At 42.1% G+C, this 17996-nt stretch overlaps 1 protein-coding gene across 1 annotated transcript in view; it reads right to left on the bottom strand.

The window, feature by feature from the left end:
• Positions 1-2540, bottom strand: part of SETX (senataxin) — a 106025-nt gene extending 103485 nt beyond the window's left edge. The window contains exons 1-2 of the mRNA XM_075560584.1: positions 2407-2540; positions 1473-1578 (exon numbers count right to left, since the gene is read on the bottom strand). The gene's annotated coding sequence lies outside the window, so the exon portion shown is untranslated. The remainder of the gene's footprint in view (positions 1-1472; positions 1579-2406) is intronic.
• Between the last annotated feature and the right edge of the window lie 15456 nt (positions 2541-17996).

The raw sequence follows: 17996 nt of genomic DNA, 5'->3' as shown, positions 1-17996 counted from the left end.
GGATACAAGTGAAGATTGATCCTGTAAAGCTTTTTTTTTTAAAACATTTTATTAGGGGCTCATACAACTCTTATCACAATCCATGCATATACATGCATCAATTGTATAAAGCACATCTGTACATTCTTTGCCCTAATCATTTTTTTTCTTTTCTTTTTTTACATTTTATTAGGGGCTCATACAACTCTTATCACAATCCACACATATCATATACATACATCAATTGTACAAAGCATATCCGTACATTCTTTGCCCTAATCAATCTCAAAGCATTTGCTCTCCACTTAAGCCCTCTGCATCAGGTCCTCTTTTTTTCCCCCCTCCCTCATGAGCCCTTGATAATTCAGAGATTGTTATTTTGTCATATCTTGCCCTATCCAGAGTCTCCCTTCCCCCCAATCCTGTAAAGCTTTGTATTTTTTTTAATATATATATACTTCAAGGTCTCTTTAGGAGTGTTTTCCAGTCGTTGACCTCTAGGAGTGTTTTCCAGTCGTGTCTGACGGGTGCCACACCCTGGCCCCAAAGTCTATTATTGGCATTCCCTTGGGACTTTTCTTGCTCTGCTCCTCTTGCTTCTGTTTTGCCTCCATGTGGTGGGGTCAGATGGGGCGCAATTCCTGTACTGTGTCTCCAAGGATTTACACTCTTAATAACCCCAGGGAGTTCTACTTTGACCTACATACAGGATTGTTACAAGTCAGAATCAACTCCATAGAAGTGGGTCTGGTTTTGGTATCTCCCTTTCACGCTCATCTTTATGCGTTCCATTGGATCTCTCTGTTTACATCTGTACTTTATTAGTGTCACTGCCTTTGTTCAATACATTTTTCATGACCTGCCTGGGTAACTGCCTGATCTCTAAGTCAGCATGCTCTCCCCTCTTTTCCGATTCAAACACTTCTTCTTCCTATGCACAATTTGCATTTTGAAGGCACAAATAGCTCCTCCACAATTTTAGGATAAAATTCAAACTTTCAAGCTCAACACACAGGTTCTCCTTAACCAGCCTTCAGCAGTGTCTCTTGATGTACCCCTACACCTACTGTCTTGTTTGCTCTTGCTACAATTCTTCAGGGTGTTTGGCATTACCTGGAAGCTCTATCTAGCCTTTGAAACCTATCCATCTTCTATATTTTTGTCTTGATTGTTTACCTTGAATGCACATCCAAATCAACTTAGAAACTTTAAGCATGCAGATGATGAAATTCCGTTCTAATGGAAAGCCATGTTTGAAAATCATAGTGCCCTCATTCATCTGAAGGTATGTCTGAACCATGCTCTCTTCCAGTCTGGTTCTGATGACTTGCTTCCTTATTCCTTCAAGTCTGTAACATGTTTCCACCATTATACTTACCGTATTGCTCTGAACTCCCGTCTTTCTGTTCCCCACACCATGAGCCCTATCCTCACCAATCCTGAGTCTGGTAGGGTAACACATTGACAGAAAAATGTCTTTAAGGAATAATTACCTGTGCAGAGATGTGATCCTGTTAGCCGAATTTCTTGGGCTTATTTGCAAATGAGTGAGGCTTTACATTCATATATGCCCCAACTCTGGTCCCAAAAGAATTACTTCTGAAATTTAAAAAACAAAATACCCCATTTGTAACGTGGTTTTTATACTTTATCTCCATCTGAGCTTCACATGAACCCCGCAGACAAACATCCCTTTTTCCATAATGAAGTTCAAAAAAGTTAAGCAACTTACTGTTGCACACAGGCAATAAATCTGTGGTAGAACTATGATTCTGACGCTTAGTCCCACATCAGCTTCTAGGACACCCCTCAATGAGCAAGTGTGGGTACCTTCAGCCCTAGCAAACAACTCCTCATGGGGAAGGGGGTGGAGGGCGGGGAGGATGTTCTGTTTCCTTAAAGCAGCGGGAGGACACCCAAGTCATCACTCCATCCCCTTCCAGCGGGGCATGGAGAGCTCAGGAGACCATTCGTGATCAGCACACTATCCAAAAGGAAAGCCCTTAAAACAGGAGCAACGAGGGGCGTCGAGGGGACAGAGACGTCCAAGATGGAGAACTCCACAAACTCCCGCCACCCCCCCACTCCCCAATTGACTGCTCAGTGCAGGGACCAAAAATAGCTCACAAACGACCGCGAAATAGACTCTCAGGCTTCAAAGGTCAGGGGTCTTGGCGTCCAGAATGCCGGAGCACAGAGAGCACTGAATAGGAAAGGAGACCCACCAGACGTCCAGAGGGCTCCCAACTCCGGCAAGACGACCCGCCAGGGGAGGCGGCAGGGTTTGCGCCACCCCTCCCCCACGCGCCAGGGCCTCGCGCGCCGCGACGGTTACTCGACGCAACCCCGCGCCCAGCCGCCGCGCGCGTGCCCCGACCCGACCCCACCAGCCGGCGGTCTCGTGGCCGCTCGGCCGCGCTTCCTCACCCGGCTCGGCCGCCCTTCAGCCGCTAGCCAATCTCCATGTCCCCGCCGCTCCACGGCCGGAAAGGAGCGGAAGTCCGCACCAGCCACCCCCGAGCGCTTTACAAGTCCTGTCTGCTCTCCTTGATCCAACCCCCGGGCGCCGCGAGCAAAAGCTCCGCCCCCTCCGCGACGTCAGCCTCCGTAGGCCCGCCCCTAGCCGCTGGTTTCATTTCGGAGCGTCGAAGGGGCTGGACGCGAGCAGAGGCCACAGGGCTCCTCGAGGAGGCGGGGCTAGAGGAACCAGGCTCCACTTCCGGTCCGTTGGGAGCCAGCCAATCAGGAGCATGAGGGCGTGGAAAGTTGACGCGGACGCAGGCCCCGCCTGGCGCGTGCGACTCCTGGAAGCATGTAGTCTACTTCGTCAAGCAGACCGCCTCCCCTCTGGCCGTTTCTGTTTCGTCTTAAATAAATTTGTTTTTCCCTTTCTTTTTTCAAAGCTTCAGATGTATCACCTGTGAGTGTGTGTTCGGGTCAATGAGTCCATTCGGGCTCAAATAAACCCTATCAGAGAACTGCCCCTGCCCCATGGGACGGCCAAGGCTGTAAATCCTTACCCTATAACGCCGAGCGCGACGTTTTCGTTTAACATTCAATTAAATGTATATGTTAATATATATTCATAACTGTGAGGGTAAAGAATAAAAACAAATTATTTCCTGAAATTAAAAATTGAGGCGTTATTTAGGTACATCCCATGGACCAACTGATGGTTGCTAACGGCCGTTGGCAGCCGTTGCGCAACCAGTGTTCCTGAGCTAGCTTGAGAATGCGTTTTGATCGCCCTCAAAGACCTAAAATCTATCAGTACGTAATTGTGGGGCATGAATATACACACGCATTATATTAGACATTATTAAATGTACAAACGATACAGAATACAACAATCATAAAGATATATTGGAAAACGTTACCTATTTTTCTGAACGCCTATGATGTGCTACCTATACGACTAGCTTATAGTCTAACTGAGAAAAATGACCGATAAAATAACTATGAGGTTAATGAATCCATACCACTAAATGGTAGTTATTAATTAATTACCACCAAGGGGAAAAAAAGACGAGGTAGGCTCGATTTAGATAAATTGGTCTGGGAAGGTCTTACCGAAGAGAACTTAACGGTGTGATCCGAAGGCACACGCAGGACAAAATGAAGGGAAAAGTCGTTAGGGGAGGAACGTTCTAGAAAGGGGGCGTGGCTTGTTGGAAAGCCCTGAAAGTACTTAAGAAGCCAGCCAGTAATAGTGGAGGAACATTCTAGAAAAGGGGCTTGCCCTGAAGGCAGTTAATAACTGCATCCAGTAAAACCTGGAGTGGACTTTTAAGCGTGAGGCAAGGACTGTTTTTTTGGGGCAGCAGGTCATTTCTTATTCTTCTCCACTTATTTCTGCCATACTCCAATGAACTTGCTTCAAACTACAAATTTCATATGTATGTGTATAGTTTTAAAACTTAAATTTTTAATTTAAAAATACTTTAATTTTTATCTAGTAATATAAGAATAAGAGTCTGAAAAAATAAAATTAAAAAAATAAAAAGAATGAGTCTAGATGGCTCCTGAAAAATTCAATTAACACAGATATAGAAAGCAGTAAAAATCACCTGAGGTAACCATAATTAATATTTTATATACTTGAATAATTTACATATATTTACATGTTTCATATATTTCTTAAATTGATATTATTAAAGTATATGTGAAGGAATATTCATAGATGCCAACCTACTCATCACATTAAAAAAAAAAACATTACCCCAGAACTCTGAACTCAAATAGCTTGAGATCTAGAGCTTATAATATTCTCTTTTTTTGAGCCTATAATACTTCCAATAGCGCATAAAATTATTTAATAGTTTATAAATTCAAGGGAAGAAATGAACTTTTGGATTGAAGAAAATATTTTAATGTACACTATTAACATAAGTACCTTAATACTAAGTCATAAAATATAATGGTTAATATCTTGTTATGATGAAAAGTGACCATAAAGGCAAAAAATTGCCTAGAGCCCACCAAAGTTCCTCCTTGTCCTTGGGTTCTTACAATTTTATCATGTTTGTTTCTTTCTGTTAACAAAGTATTAATGAGTTTTGCATTCTTTTAAACTTTATATTCGTGGAATTATACTGCATACATTTTTATGCAAATTGGATTTTGCACTCCATGCTATGGGCTGAAATTCATAGATGCAAGGTAACTTCAGGTGTTGTGGAACCCAAAGCCTACACAACTAGAAGGATGTTTTTAAAATAGGGTTTGAGAATGTCAGGTTAGGAACAGAAATTGATATTTGAAACAAATAATCCAAAACAAATATTTAAAAACTGACAAAACAGAAAAAATTAAACAGAAGAAAAACTGCCTAGCACAGGGTGCTTTTGTTGTTAGGTGCCATGGAGCTGAGTACGACACAGCGACCCTGTCCTTACAATAGATGCTATGCCTGAGCCCATTATTGCAGCCACTGTGTCAATCCATAGCATGGAGAGCCTTATGGTCCTTTGCTGCCCCTATGTTTTACCAAGCATGATGTTCTTCTCTGGCCTCTTCTGATAATATGTCCAAAGTATATAAGGTGAAATCTTGCCACCCTTGCCTACAAGGAGCACTCTTGCTGAATTTTTTCCAAGACAGATCAGTCTTAACAGTCAAAGGTGCTTTCAATGTTCTTTCCCAGCATCACAATTCAAAGGGACAGATTCTTCTTTGGTCTTCCTTAGTCAATGTCCAACTGTCACATGCACAGTGCTATAAAAGTTACACATTTTGACTGCATACACTTCATATAGCAATAAGATTTTAAAATCATTTTCTATACCACCCCAAAAGAATAATCAGTCATTTTTTCTAGCCAGGTTGATAAAATTTTATTAAGACTGTACACAAGTTTCAATGTCATGATTTATCTTGATAATTGATGTAAATGTTTAGGATTGTGATCAAATTTAATAAAATTTCTATCAAATTTATTTCATATACAAACTGAAAGATTTCAATGCTCAAGTGCAGAGGTTCTCAAACTTATCTTGCCTACAAGCCCCTTTTCAGAAAAAAAATTACTCAGTGCCCACCTGGCAAGAAAAACTTTTGTACTATACCCCGTAATACAGGATAAAGTGTAGGTATCTGCTTTTGCAACACACACCCCAACCCACCCCACCCCACTCATTCTAGCATCCCCTGGGGGAAGTATTGCCCATTTTAGGGCACTGCTACTATTAAATACTCTGAATTGAGAACAAAATTACCAGGCTATATGTCCTCACTTATAGATTATATAGTATGAGTCTCATATGTTGGTATTTTATGTCATAACAAATAAATGTATGTTTTCCAATCTGACCATGTGATTCCTTGTTTTCAACACTCCAAGAGTCTATTATTCATTATTTTTATGGTAAAGGAATCTTCTCTTCTTAAAGATTTGCTAAATTTTTGCTACAATGATTTCGGTTTCATCATTGTACATCTTGACTTTTATTCAATCATCTTATATATCTTGTTCTCAATTTTATAATTTGTATATAATCATATACAATATAAATCCATGGTATGATTTTATATGAATTTTAAACCCTCTCCCTTCATGTAATCCTCTCCAATCAAGATATCCAGAAAATACCCTTTTGTTACTTGGCAATAAATCTCCCCTTCCAAACTCACCCAATGGAATGCAGGTCAGATTTCTATCACCATAGATTAATTGAGCTTGCTCTGCAACTCTATAGTATGGAAGCATACTGATTGTACTTTTTGTGTCTGACTTCTTTTATATAACATGTCTGTGAGGTTCCTATGCATTATTGCATATATCAGCAATTCATCTTTATTGTGGAGTAGCATTTGATTAAATGAATGTACCAAAAAATGAATATACCATAATTTGTTTGTCTACTCATCTACTGATAGATATCTGGGCTGTTTCAAATTTGGGGCTATCAATTTATGAACATTCATTTGCAAGTCTTTTTATGAGTATATGTTTTCATTCAACTTGGATTAAAAATCCCTTAGTGGAATTGTTCTTTTATTAGAAATGAGGCTGTTGAAACTTAGGCTCACTTAATTTTTGGCATGTAATCAGAAAAGGCTAGTTGCTAGAGGGGGACATCATATTTGGTAAAGCAGAGGATCAGTGAAAATGAGATTGATTAACAGGACAACCACAACAATGGGCTCAAAACGTATCACAATCTTGAAGAAAGTTTAGGGCTTGGCAGTGTTTCAGTCTTACAGTGAAACCTGAAGAACTGGAACTTGACAGGATTGTCTAGTTTTTCTGGGTATCATAGGTTTCCACCTTTGACAGGGTGTAGTCTTAGCACTTTTCTATCACTCTTTGTAGATAAAAGGCTTGGAGCCTGGAATCAAACCCATATTCAGTCCCTAGTCCCATTTCTCCCCTTTAGGAGCACTTTCTACCCAAACCTTGCATGTGCAGTCAGGCAGGTGGCCCTAGGGGCTCCTGCACTCCCAGTGATGGAACTGACTCAAGTCCTATGGCATTCTGGGAAATGAACTTCTCCCATTGCAATATTTCTTTCACAAACTCATGTGCTATTCACCCACCAGGATGGTTTGGTTTGTGTTGTCTCCAAGTGTTTATATAAACAATAACACACACACACACACACCCAAACACACACAAACAAATTTTCCAGTCACCCCTCCTCTCTCCTAAAGGTCCTGCCTAAAGTTCTCCATTGTCATTTTAATTACAATTGTGATTGTTTATTGTCTATCTGCCACTCCCCACCCTCTCTTCATTCCTTCTATGCATCAACCTAGACACCAATCAAGGTACTAAGGATGAAACAATGAATCAATCATTACCTTCTTGGACTTAAATTCTAAGGAGCCAAGAAATAACCAAATACCTAATATACTCGTGTATAAGTTGAGTTTTTCAGCACATTTTTAATGCAGTTTTTGTGGTACAGTAGGTGCCTTAGCTGATAAAACGAAAGATAAGTAACTAATAACAAAAACACAACCCACTCCTAAAATAGGGAAAGGTGTGTGTGTGTGTGAGAGAGAGAGAGGTGACAGTGGTAGTTGGGTTGTTGGTGGTGGTATGGTTTAAATAAGTTTTTCATCAAAGAGGACATTTATGTGACCATCAAACACATGAAAAGATGCTCAATGCTATTAGCTATCAAAACCTGTGGGAAACAGAAGGATTTCTCCCAAGTTGTCTCCCCCAAATATATGCCAAACTTAGCTGCTTGCAAATGACTATACACTTGGAGGTCAGAAATAGATCAGGGGTTATTCTCCTTAAGGGTTATCAGCCATCTAGACCAAGCAGACACAACTGTTTATCCCACAACAAGTAGGGCCCACTCCCTTCTAATAAGGATGGTAGTTGTCTGTTTCCTTGTAGGAGATGCCAGAGGTCAAACCTGCCCTAGGATGACCAAGATGAATCTAGGACCTCCCATCTTGTCACATGTATACCCCTAGACCTTTCCATTCCTATGGGCACATCCCTAGCTCATCCCCTCTGGCACGCTTAAGCCTATCATACATCCCCTTCCTATGATGTGGATGCCTATTGAACTGCCCCTTCCTGTGATGTGTGGTTACCTGTAATCATGGCCCCCTAAGGAGATATAACCCTTGGTTAGCAATAAAGTTGAGGCTCTCCCCACGAAGACCACCAAGCGGGACTGAGGTAAGCATACTACCTTGAATTTTGTCTGACTCCATTATTCCAATCTCTCCTCTACCTCTCATGCTCTCTATGACTTTACTATAATCTCTACTTATTATCACTGTACAAATAAGCCTACCGGACCTGTGATGATTTGTTGGGGCCCCTCCTCACCCCACCAAAACCACAGTGAGATGCCATTTGATTCTCACTAGGATGATTAAGGTTAAACAATAACACAAAAAACAAAAATCAGAAAATAACAAATGTTGGGAAAGATACAGGGTAATTAGAATCTTTATCCATTGTTGATCGGATTGAAGAATGGTATACCCATTGTGCAAAACAATGAGGCGATTCTTCAAAAAACAAAACAAAAAATATATATAACTACCATATAGCCTAGCAATTCTACTCCTAAGTATATATTCAAAAGACTTGAAAATAGAGATACTGAAACAGACACTTGTACACCAATATTAACAACAGCCAAAAGGTAGAAACAACCTAGTGGAGAAATAAAAGAGTGAATAAACAAAAATGCAGTACAGACATACAATGGAATACATAACCAACAGGAGAAATTAAATCTTGATATATGCTACACTATGGATGGAGCTGGAAGACACCATGCTGAGCAAAATCAATCAATTACCAAAGTACAAATTCTTTATGACCTCACTTATATAAAAAGACAAAAGGCAAATGTGTAGTTGCATAATCTGTTGTCAATTTGAGACTTAAAAGAGTGAAGGGGTGAAGTTTAGCCTGTCAATCAGAACACAACTTGATGACCTCATTTGGAGGCATTAACGAGATAAATAAGCTTGCTGAAGCTGGGACACATGCTCACTCCCTGCAAGAAATACTTGCTGACAAGACACATGGAGCTACACTGATGGAACCAGAGCACTGGAACTGGAGGAGCTGCACGGAGACCCCTGCCAGTGCTAAGATGCCCCTACCACCACTGGATCCACAAGATTTTCAACTCACTGGTCTGTGATCTTCCTGCATTCGGCATCATTGCATGTGTTGCATGAGTCTGAAGAGTACTTTATAAATTGGTATTGGACATATGAGCTAATATTGGACTTAAGGACTTGACCTGACTGGGCCGGGATGTTTTCTCAGTATTCAATTGCACTTGTATATAAAGTTCTTTCTTATATACATAAGTGTCCCTGGGTAGTTTCTCTAGTCAACCGGACTAATATAGATAGAGAACCAAGTTCATTAGTGGTTACCAGGATAAAAAGGAAGGGGGAAGGAGTGGGGGAAGGCTATTGCCAATGAAATATAGAGTTTCCATTTACAGTGATGGAAAAATTGCATTGATTAAGGGTAGGATTGCACAGCCAATGACTGTAAATTCTGTCAATGCATTTTACACTTGCAAAAGTGTAATTGCCAAAAGTTGTATGATATGTACAACAATGACCCCCGTCTAAGAAGTGAGAGCGAGAAGGAGGTGGGAGGTGGGGGTGGGTGGGAAGCGGAGGATACCCTTAGTAAGGCTGCTTTTATACAACCCCAAACCTCATGGGATATGTTCTTTAGTTTGGAGATTTAGTCATGGTTTCGTAGGATAGTCTATTAAGTGGCCTTAATAGCATGTAGAGTGCTTCTGCTCTGCCTCCTAGTTCATTGTGAAGTGCCTGGAGTCTTAAAAGCTTGCAAGTGGTCATCCATAGCACAATTCTTGAGTCAGGAGTAGAAAGAACATGTGGAATGTGGGCTAGTTGCCTCCATGAACAACTGTTTCCCTCACCATGAAACCAAAAGATGTGAATGGTGTCTTGATACTTACTGAGCAGTTTGATAAAAGATTGTAAAGAAGAAGCCTGATCGAAAGGTAATAATAAAGAATAAAATTCAATTCTCATGGACTCCAGATTTTCTGGTGCGGGGGTAACTGATTGAACCCTGAAAACTATTGCCTTGAGATCTTTAAGCCTTAAACCCAAAATATTCCCTGAAATCTTCTTAAAGTAAAATAATAATAATTTAGGTTAATGAGTACAGAAATCCTGCCTTGAGCATTATGCCTTTTAAAATAACTCTATATGGATATGAAATCATATTGGCAACAGCAACTGGAAAGAATAGAGACAAATCTTAGGGAGCTGTGAGCTTGATAATGGAGAGGAACAACTCAGAAAAATCCGGTGAAAATGGTTGCACCATCAACCAACGTAATCAATGCCACTGCCCTGATAAGCAGAAACTGTTTAATTGGCTTATATTTTGCTATGTACATTCCTTACAACAAAATATTTAAAAATCCCAAAATTAAATGATCTACAATTTATAATTATAAGCTATGATAATGAAGAGAAAAATAATAGGTCTCATAGTTAAATACATGTTGTAAATAAGAGAGAAAAACACCGTCACTTCGCTCGCAGTGCTCAGTAACTGTCCTCTCTCTGAAAGAAGTGGCATTCAGCTTGAGAAGAGGGGTGAGCCCGCTTTGAAAATGGCAGCATTCTAGTTAAGAAACAGCCCTTACCTTGGAGCTTTTGCTATTTATATATCCAAGAGCCATCCTGGAGGGACTGCATGAGGAAAACTGGGAGCTGGGTCAAGAATGGAAACATAGAAAAAAAAAAAAAGAGGACCTGATGCAAGGGGCTTAAGTGGAGAGCAAATGCCTTGAGAATGATTGGGGCAGGGAATGTATGGATGTGCTTTATACAATTGATGTATGTATATGTATGGATTGTGGTAAGAGTTGTATGAGTCCCTAATAAAATGTAAAAGAAGAGAAAAAAATGATTAGGGCAAAGACTGTACAGATGTGCTTTATACAATTGATGTATGTATATGTATGAACTGTGAAAAGAATTGTATGAGCCCCAATAAATTGTTAAAATTTTAAAAAAAGTTTATTTCCAAGTTATTTTGCATTTTTTGCTATTTAAGTGGGCTTGTTTTCTTCCATGATGTCTTCTAACTGGTAATTTTTGTATATACAAAGACTATTGGTTTCTGCATATTAATTTTAAATCCTGTAGTCACACATGCCTTGATTTTAACAGGATTTATGCTGCCCCAATAAAGGATCTTTTTACACTGAAAAAAAAAAAAAAGACTGGAAACATAATCGGAGCCAGACTGTGTAGGAGCTTTGTAGGCACTATGACATAGTTTGCAATATTATCCCAAAGTGCAGTGGGAACCCAGTTCAAGGATCTCTGGGAGGTGCAGATAGTTTAGATGTGAGCACTAGAAAGGGTTGGAATGGGAGCCCCTCTACGAGCACTATGGAAACAAGGCCTGGCAACCTGCTTCTGGGAAGATTACAGCCAAGAAAGCCCCAGGGACCAGCTTTGCTTAGTAACACATTAGGTAACCACGCATTCGAATCAGGAATAAATGACAGCAATGGCTTTGTTTGATTTTAGTTTCTTAACAGGATGGCAACAATTATTTCACAGAGTAGGGAGCAGAGGTTGGCTAAGGGCCAAAAGAAACAGGAAAATGGCTAGTCAGGTAGAGGATGGATCCCTGAGATGGCAGTGAACGTGGGCCGCTTCCAAGTGTGTTTGGACGCACATTGCTAGGTTTTGCTAATAGACTGGATATGAAGGTGCTGGAGGAAAGGATGGAATCATGGGTGACTCCTACATTCCTGAGTTGAGAATAAGTGATTGATACCTTGGCAGAAATGGTGGGGGTGGGGGGGGGGGACACACAAGACTTTTGAAGCCTGTGTGAGCGATCAAAAATTTGTTTGTAAGGTGTTCAATTTGAGTTGTAAGACATCTAACTTGAAGATAATCAAGTAGGCAGATACATCTTTCAGCCTGGAGTTCTGGGGAGACTCTGACCTGGAACAATACATTTGGGAGCCACCAGCACAAAGATGTTATTGAAACGCATGGGGATGGAGGCAGTCACTTGCGGAGGCTGTGAAGCAAGTCCTGAGGGACACTGAGAAGCTGCGTGGAGTGGCAGGAGTGTAGCAGAAACGATTCTGATTCACCACGTGGTTTTGCCTTAAAGATGGGTGGTAATAGAGCTTGCAGCTATGCGGATAATGATCCGGAACAGGAAAGGTCATACTGGCTGGATAAGAAAGGATTAAAACCTCTGGGGAAAAATGTGAGGACTAGTGCCCAGCTATTCGGCTTTGAGGAGGAGGGAGTGTAGGTTTAGGTGGTTGGTGGAGGGGATTGCTTAGTTGGTGGCTTACTTGTTCTCATTGATTCTGAAAAGTGCAGTGAGCAGCAGGGCGTGTGGAGAGTCTGAGTGCATGGATATAGATGTGTGGAACAGAGTAGGGCTCTTTAAGAAGAGTGTGTGTGTGGAGGGGGGGAAGGGGAAGAACAGTGTCCATTTGAGGGTTAAGCTCATTAATTTACAATGAGCCAACTCATTCATGATTTTCTTCTAGGAATATTTTTCTTCTAGGAATATTCGGCTTTTCAGGGGGCAGTCCAGGCTGATGGAAGGGTTCACTCAGGGACTGTTATAGGGGGGAAAAGAGACCCCAATTCACAAGTATTTTATACAGATCATTTTTATGAAATCTTAAACAGGACAAAGCAGATACTCAACCAACCAGATGCTTCTCAACATGAGGGAATAATGATGTGCAAGGATCCCCAGCCACATAGCTACTTACATAGGACATGAAAATAAAGGAAATAAATGAAACTACAGAAGCAGGAAGGGAACAAGGAGTGAGATGCATTCCCTATTTTGGATTAGAAAAATTTACAGTTGGTTTTGTAGCCCTCTGATCATTTTGGGCAGGACATGACTCATAAGCATGCAACCCAATACCACGATTTCCGTTAAGGAACCTGCCCAGGTAAACTTCGAAGGAGACTGTCTCTCCTTGCGTTTATCAGGACATTGTTACAACTGAGCGCTTAACCATCACATAACCATGGCTCCTTTTCAAAGGGGCAGGATGATCAAATACTGGGCCAAGAACTCAAATAATGCGTGACCCAGCCAAGGCCTGCTCTTTTGGTCAAACATTTAAAGAATTCGCCTCTAAAATAATGGCTGGAACTTGGACTTCCTAGCTTGGTTCCTCCATCCTCTCCAAGCTTTATTGTGAATTAGATAAGGTTTTATATCCAAGATCATTTTGTTTTTGCTCTTGTCTTTTCTTCTTTGGTGTATACATGTATTTTTTTCTTCCAGCAGTTTTATTGGCACATAGTTTACGTAAGAGACAATCCAATAGTTCAATCATTCAATCATATCAAGGAGAATTATACAATCATTACTACATTAATTTTAGAACCCATCCCCCTATGGTTATATTGCCTTTTAATGAGTTGTGCAATCACAAGCCACTCTGATGCTCCCTCCACCCTCTCACCTTCACTATTTACTCCCCAAATGCCCTTACCCTCCCTACCATCCACTCCCAACTCCTGTATTCCCGATGTCCCCGTGTATCAGTTATTATCATTACGCATCCATGCCTCCTATGAAGACCCATGAGCAAACAATAAAAAACAAAATTGGACTAAGGTGGTAAGGATAAAGTCCTAATAGTACAAAGAGAAAAATACAAATAATAGGTCAGAAGGAAAAGTCCATCAACATTGAAAAAGCCAGGAAAGAAATTTCTGCCATGGAACCAGTAAGAGATACTTGTACCCAGAACAAATTCAGGTTGCATCTATAAGGTGGTCAACTGGCCAAGTATCAAGTTCCATCCAGCGTTATCAAGAGTGCAATGGTTTCTGTCTGATGGCAACGCTGTTCGCAACTCTTGCCAGGGGCTAGTGCAGACCTGCCAGCAGCTCAGTCTGACCAGATAGTCTGCACAAGGGTTTTAGGCTCCCACGTTCATAATTTTTCCTCTGATGCTTTTCTCACCATATCCAACTTTTATTATTGTCATCTTCGGGTAACACAAACTAGTGTGCTTCTTCCATGTGGACTGTTAACTCCTTGCTTAGATGGCTGCTTGTTTGAATACAAGCCTTTACGACCCCAGACACTATTCCAATTGATAGCCAGGCACCATCTGCTTTCTTCACCACACTTAGCTGTAGCACCGTATCTTCTGTGATCATTTTATGAAGGTGAGTATCGTGCAGGGCCATAATGCTTTAAGAACTGATTGTTAAGTTGGGACAAGGATTTGGTGCAAGCCCAAAACCCATTCCTGGATCTGTATTTTTGTTTTTAATTTGCTTTTACTTGGGAGTTAATACATGCCATATCACTCTGCAGTTCAATCATGTCAAACATAATTGCACAATTGCCTCCATAATCTGTCTCCAAACACACTTTTCCTTCCTGAACTTCCTGAAAACATCTCCACCAACCTTCTATAGCCCCCTTCCCCTCTGAAACCCTTGTGTGTTAGACAGGGTTCTCTAGGGAGACAAAAGCAGATTGCTAGTAATTATATATATTTGTATTTATAAAGATAAATATATATAACACCAAAACACACTGAGTCCAATTGTTTCTGATATGTCATACCTAAACAAAGGATATGAAATAAGCGCATAAAAAGAAAATACATCGACAATTACAAACCTTGCTTTTCTATTGATCTTGTGGTCATAATAGGTAGAACTACCTTTTGCTACTACCCATTCTGTATTACCTTAGCCTTCAGCAAGCACCTGAGCTGGCTGTGGTTTTTTGCCCGGTGGGGTGACCTAGACCTTCATTCCTGAGGGAGTCTGGGTCATTACAAGTCCTGTCAGGATTGGGTTGCTGTAATTTACCATTTACTTTAATAACAGGGCATGGTAACACTAAGAGTCGGCCTATGGGATCTCCTGGATTCCAGACATATTCTTCTTTACCTCCATTATGTAGTACCAGTCCAATTTCTCCTTGGTAGTCAGGATCAATCAAACCACTTAGTACAGTGACACCCTTCCTGACCTGTTGATCCATAGGCATGAGAAGCCCAAAGTGGCCAGGGGGCATTCTCAGCCGCCAGTTCAGTCGAATCCGTGCTGTGTTTCCAGGTGGGAGAGTTCCTTTCTTCGGGACCAGGACCTCCAGGCCTGAGGAACACCAGGGATGCTGGGACAGGAAGCAAAAATGCTGCAAGGGGATCACTAGGAGTAATAGTGAGTGGTGCCACTCCAGCTTCCACCCCTTGGTTCCTGGACCCATGAATTCTGGCTAATGGAGACACAGCACCATATATTGGCCGCTGGTTTAGAGCGTATACAGCTTCCTGGAGAACATTGCCCCAGTCCCGCAAGTTGTTGCCACCTAGCTGGCGCCATAATTGTGTCTTTAGGAGTCCATTCCATCGTTCTATCAAGCCGGCAGCTTCAGGATGATGAGGAACATGATACAACCAGTGGATTCCATGGGAATGGGCCCATTGCCGCACTGCATTTGCTGTGAAGTGAGTTCCTTGATCTGAAGCAATGCTATGTGGGATGCCATGCCGGTGGATGAGGCATTCTGTAAGTCCACGAACAGTAGTTTTGGCAGAAGCATCATGTGCAGGGAAGGCAAATCCATATCCAGAGTAGGTGTCTATTCCAGTAAGAACAAAATGCTGTCCCCTCCATGATGGAAGTGGTCCTATGTAATCAACCTGCCACCAAGTTGCTGGTTGATATCCCTGAGGAATGGTCCCATATCTTGGACTTAATGTTGGTTTCTGTTGCTGGCAAATGGGACACTCAACAGTGGCTAGCACATTTTGGTACCAGGAGTGCTTCTAGAGAAATAAAACCATAAATATGGGTTTCTTAAATTGGCTCTCCAGCCTTATTAGTGTTAACAGCACTAATAATGCTACGTCAACACCCCACTCCTGGTGCCAAAATGTGTTAGACAATGTTCTCTAGAAAGACAAAACCAGATTGTTAGTAATTATATATATTTATAAAGATAGATATATAACACAAGAAATGAACAGTACAAATGGCTCAGTGTGACTCACTCCCGTGAGAGTTGTGAAACACTAGCAGTCCTTTAAATCTTGAGAGCTGCCAGGTAGTCCTCTGTAGAGAGATTCAGGCTATCCCAGCACAGGCAGCAAACAGCAAGGCAGGTCACCAACCGTCAGTCAGTCCCCTGCTCCAGAGATGTACATTCCAATTGTGTGGTCTTAAAGGGACTTTAACTTACAGCGACACAGTTCACAGGCTAGGTGTCCCACAGGTAGTGTGGCCTGTAAATTGAGACACAGAACAAGCAAGGCAGCCGCACACTGGTCCAATGACCAAAGACCGAAAGACAAGAAAGCCGAGGCTCACTGAGCCATTTATCTCTCCGCTCTTCAATTAATCCCACTTGTGTTTATCAGTCAGGCTGGTCACCTTGTTATATTTTCTTTCCCTATAGCCAACGTCCCGGTGTTTCATTTAGCTAAAAAGAAACAAATAACACGGCTTCAAAAGAGTGAGCCCCAAGAGTGGTGGACGCACCTCTTAGCTACACCCTAATAGGGACATGTATAAGCAGAATGTAACAGGCTGGCCATCACGTTGGTGTCGGATTAATATGAATCTTAATATAGCACTTAGGGCGCAGATGCAGAAAGACCTGTTTGTTCGCCAACCAATAACACACCTCTCTGTACAGTCTTCTGCTTCCTCAGATGCCATGTGTCTTCCAGGTTACACGTGTTTCTGGAGCTCACCCAGTTGAGTTCCCAGATAAGGCCTCCCTGGTACATCCTCTGGAGCATGACAGGCACCCTGATGATCCAGCATTCTACGGCAGCTGGCTTGGGTTCCCAGGATACCCTCAGATACTGTAGGTCAATGCTACCCTTATGCTAGACACCACTAAAGACCCCCTCGCCCATTAATGATCCTAAGAGCATCCTCAGTCTCTCCTCCCCAGCCCTCCCTTCCCTCAGCAGACATGCACTTGTTTGCCTAAGCTTGACGACTCCCTGCCCTCCCCTGTGCTGCCCCTCCCAGCAGTAAGCCTCATCTCTGTCAAGGCTGCCTTCCACTCCGGGGGCACCACATCCCAGACTCACATAGACCATACCCCAACTCCCCCTGCTCTCTCCCCATGTGATCCCTGCTGTGAGGTGCCCCAGCCAAGAGATCTACACTATACTTAACTGGAGTGGACGATGGGCGGTTCACTGGCTCGTTACCAGGCTCTTTACCAGGCTGTCTGGTCCCCAGCCAGAAGGCTGGATGCCCTACTAGCTTGAGCTTGTGCCCATTCTGCTGGGTGTCCCTCCCACAGTGGACTCATACTAACTTCACTCAGCATGTCCTCCAGATCCATCCACCATTTGAGGTGTTTCATGGCTATTTTTTAGGGATGTGTGGTATTCCATTGTGTGCACCAGTTTTTTCCACTCTTCTATTGCTGGGTAATGAGGCTGTTTCCAGTTGCTGTTGTGAACTATGCTGCGATGAACATGGGAGAGTTAACGTCTGCTTGTGATGTCACCTATTTCGTTGGGGTCTATGTCCAGTAATGGTATTGTTGGAGTATATGGTAGTTCAATTGCCATCTGTTTTAGGTACCGCCGTATCGCCTTCCACAGCGGGTGTTCTCAATACAAAGGCCATTGTTTTGGTTGTACTCACCATCTGCAACAACTTATCAAACCTCCCAATGGCTTGCCCTGTTCCCCCATCTAGCCTGGCTCCCCCGCCCTCCCCAAACCTTATGTGAATTAGATATGGTTTTACATAAAAGGTCATTGTTTCTGTTGCATTCACCATTTGAAACAATTTTATCAAACTGCCAATGGCTTGCGCTGTTCCCCATCTTTCTCGCCCACGTCTCTCTCGTCTTCCCTTTTCACCCAAGGGAATACCTGTCTACCCTCTAGCCAGGGATGGGGAACTTTTTTCTCTGTCCAGCAGGCCATAAAGAACATTAGCCTGCTATATTTGGCCAAATATGTCAAGAACTCGCCTCTAAAATGGCTGGAACTGCTTTTCTTTTGTGAGGTGTGTAACAT

This window comes from Tenrec ecaudatus, chromosome 10 (genome assembly GCF_050624435.1).
Source record: "Tenrec ecaudatus isolate mTenEca1 chromosome 10, mTenEca1.hap1, whole genome shotgun sequence".
Taxonomy (NCBI): domain Eukaryota; kingdom Metazoa; phylum Chordata; class Mammalia; order Afrosoricida; family Tenrecidae; genus Tenrec; species Tenrec ecaudatus.
This window is presented reverse-complemented; position numbering and strand designations above follow the sequence as displayed.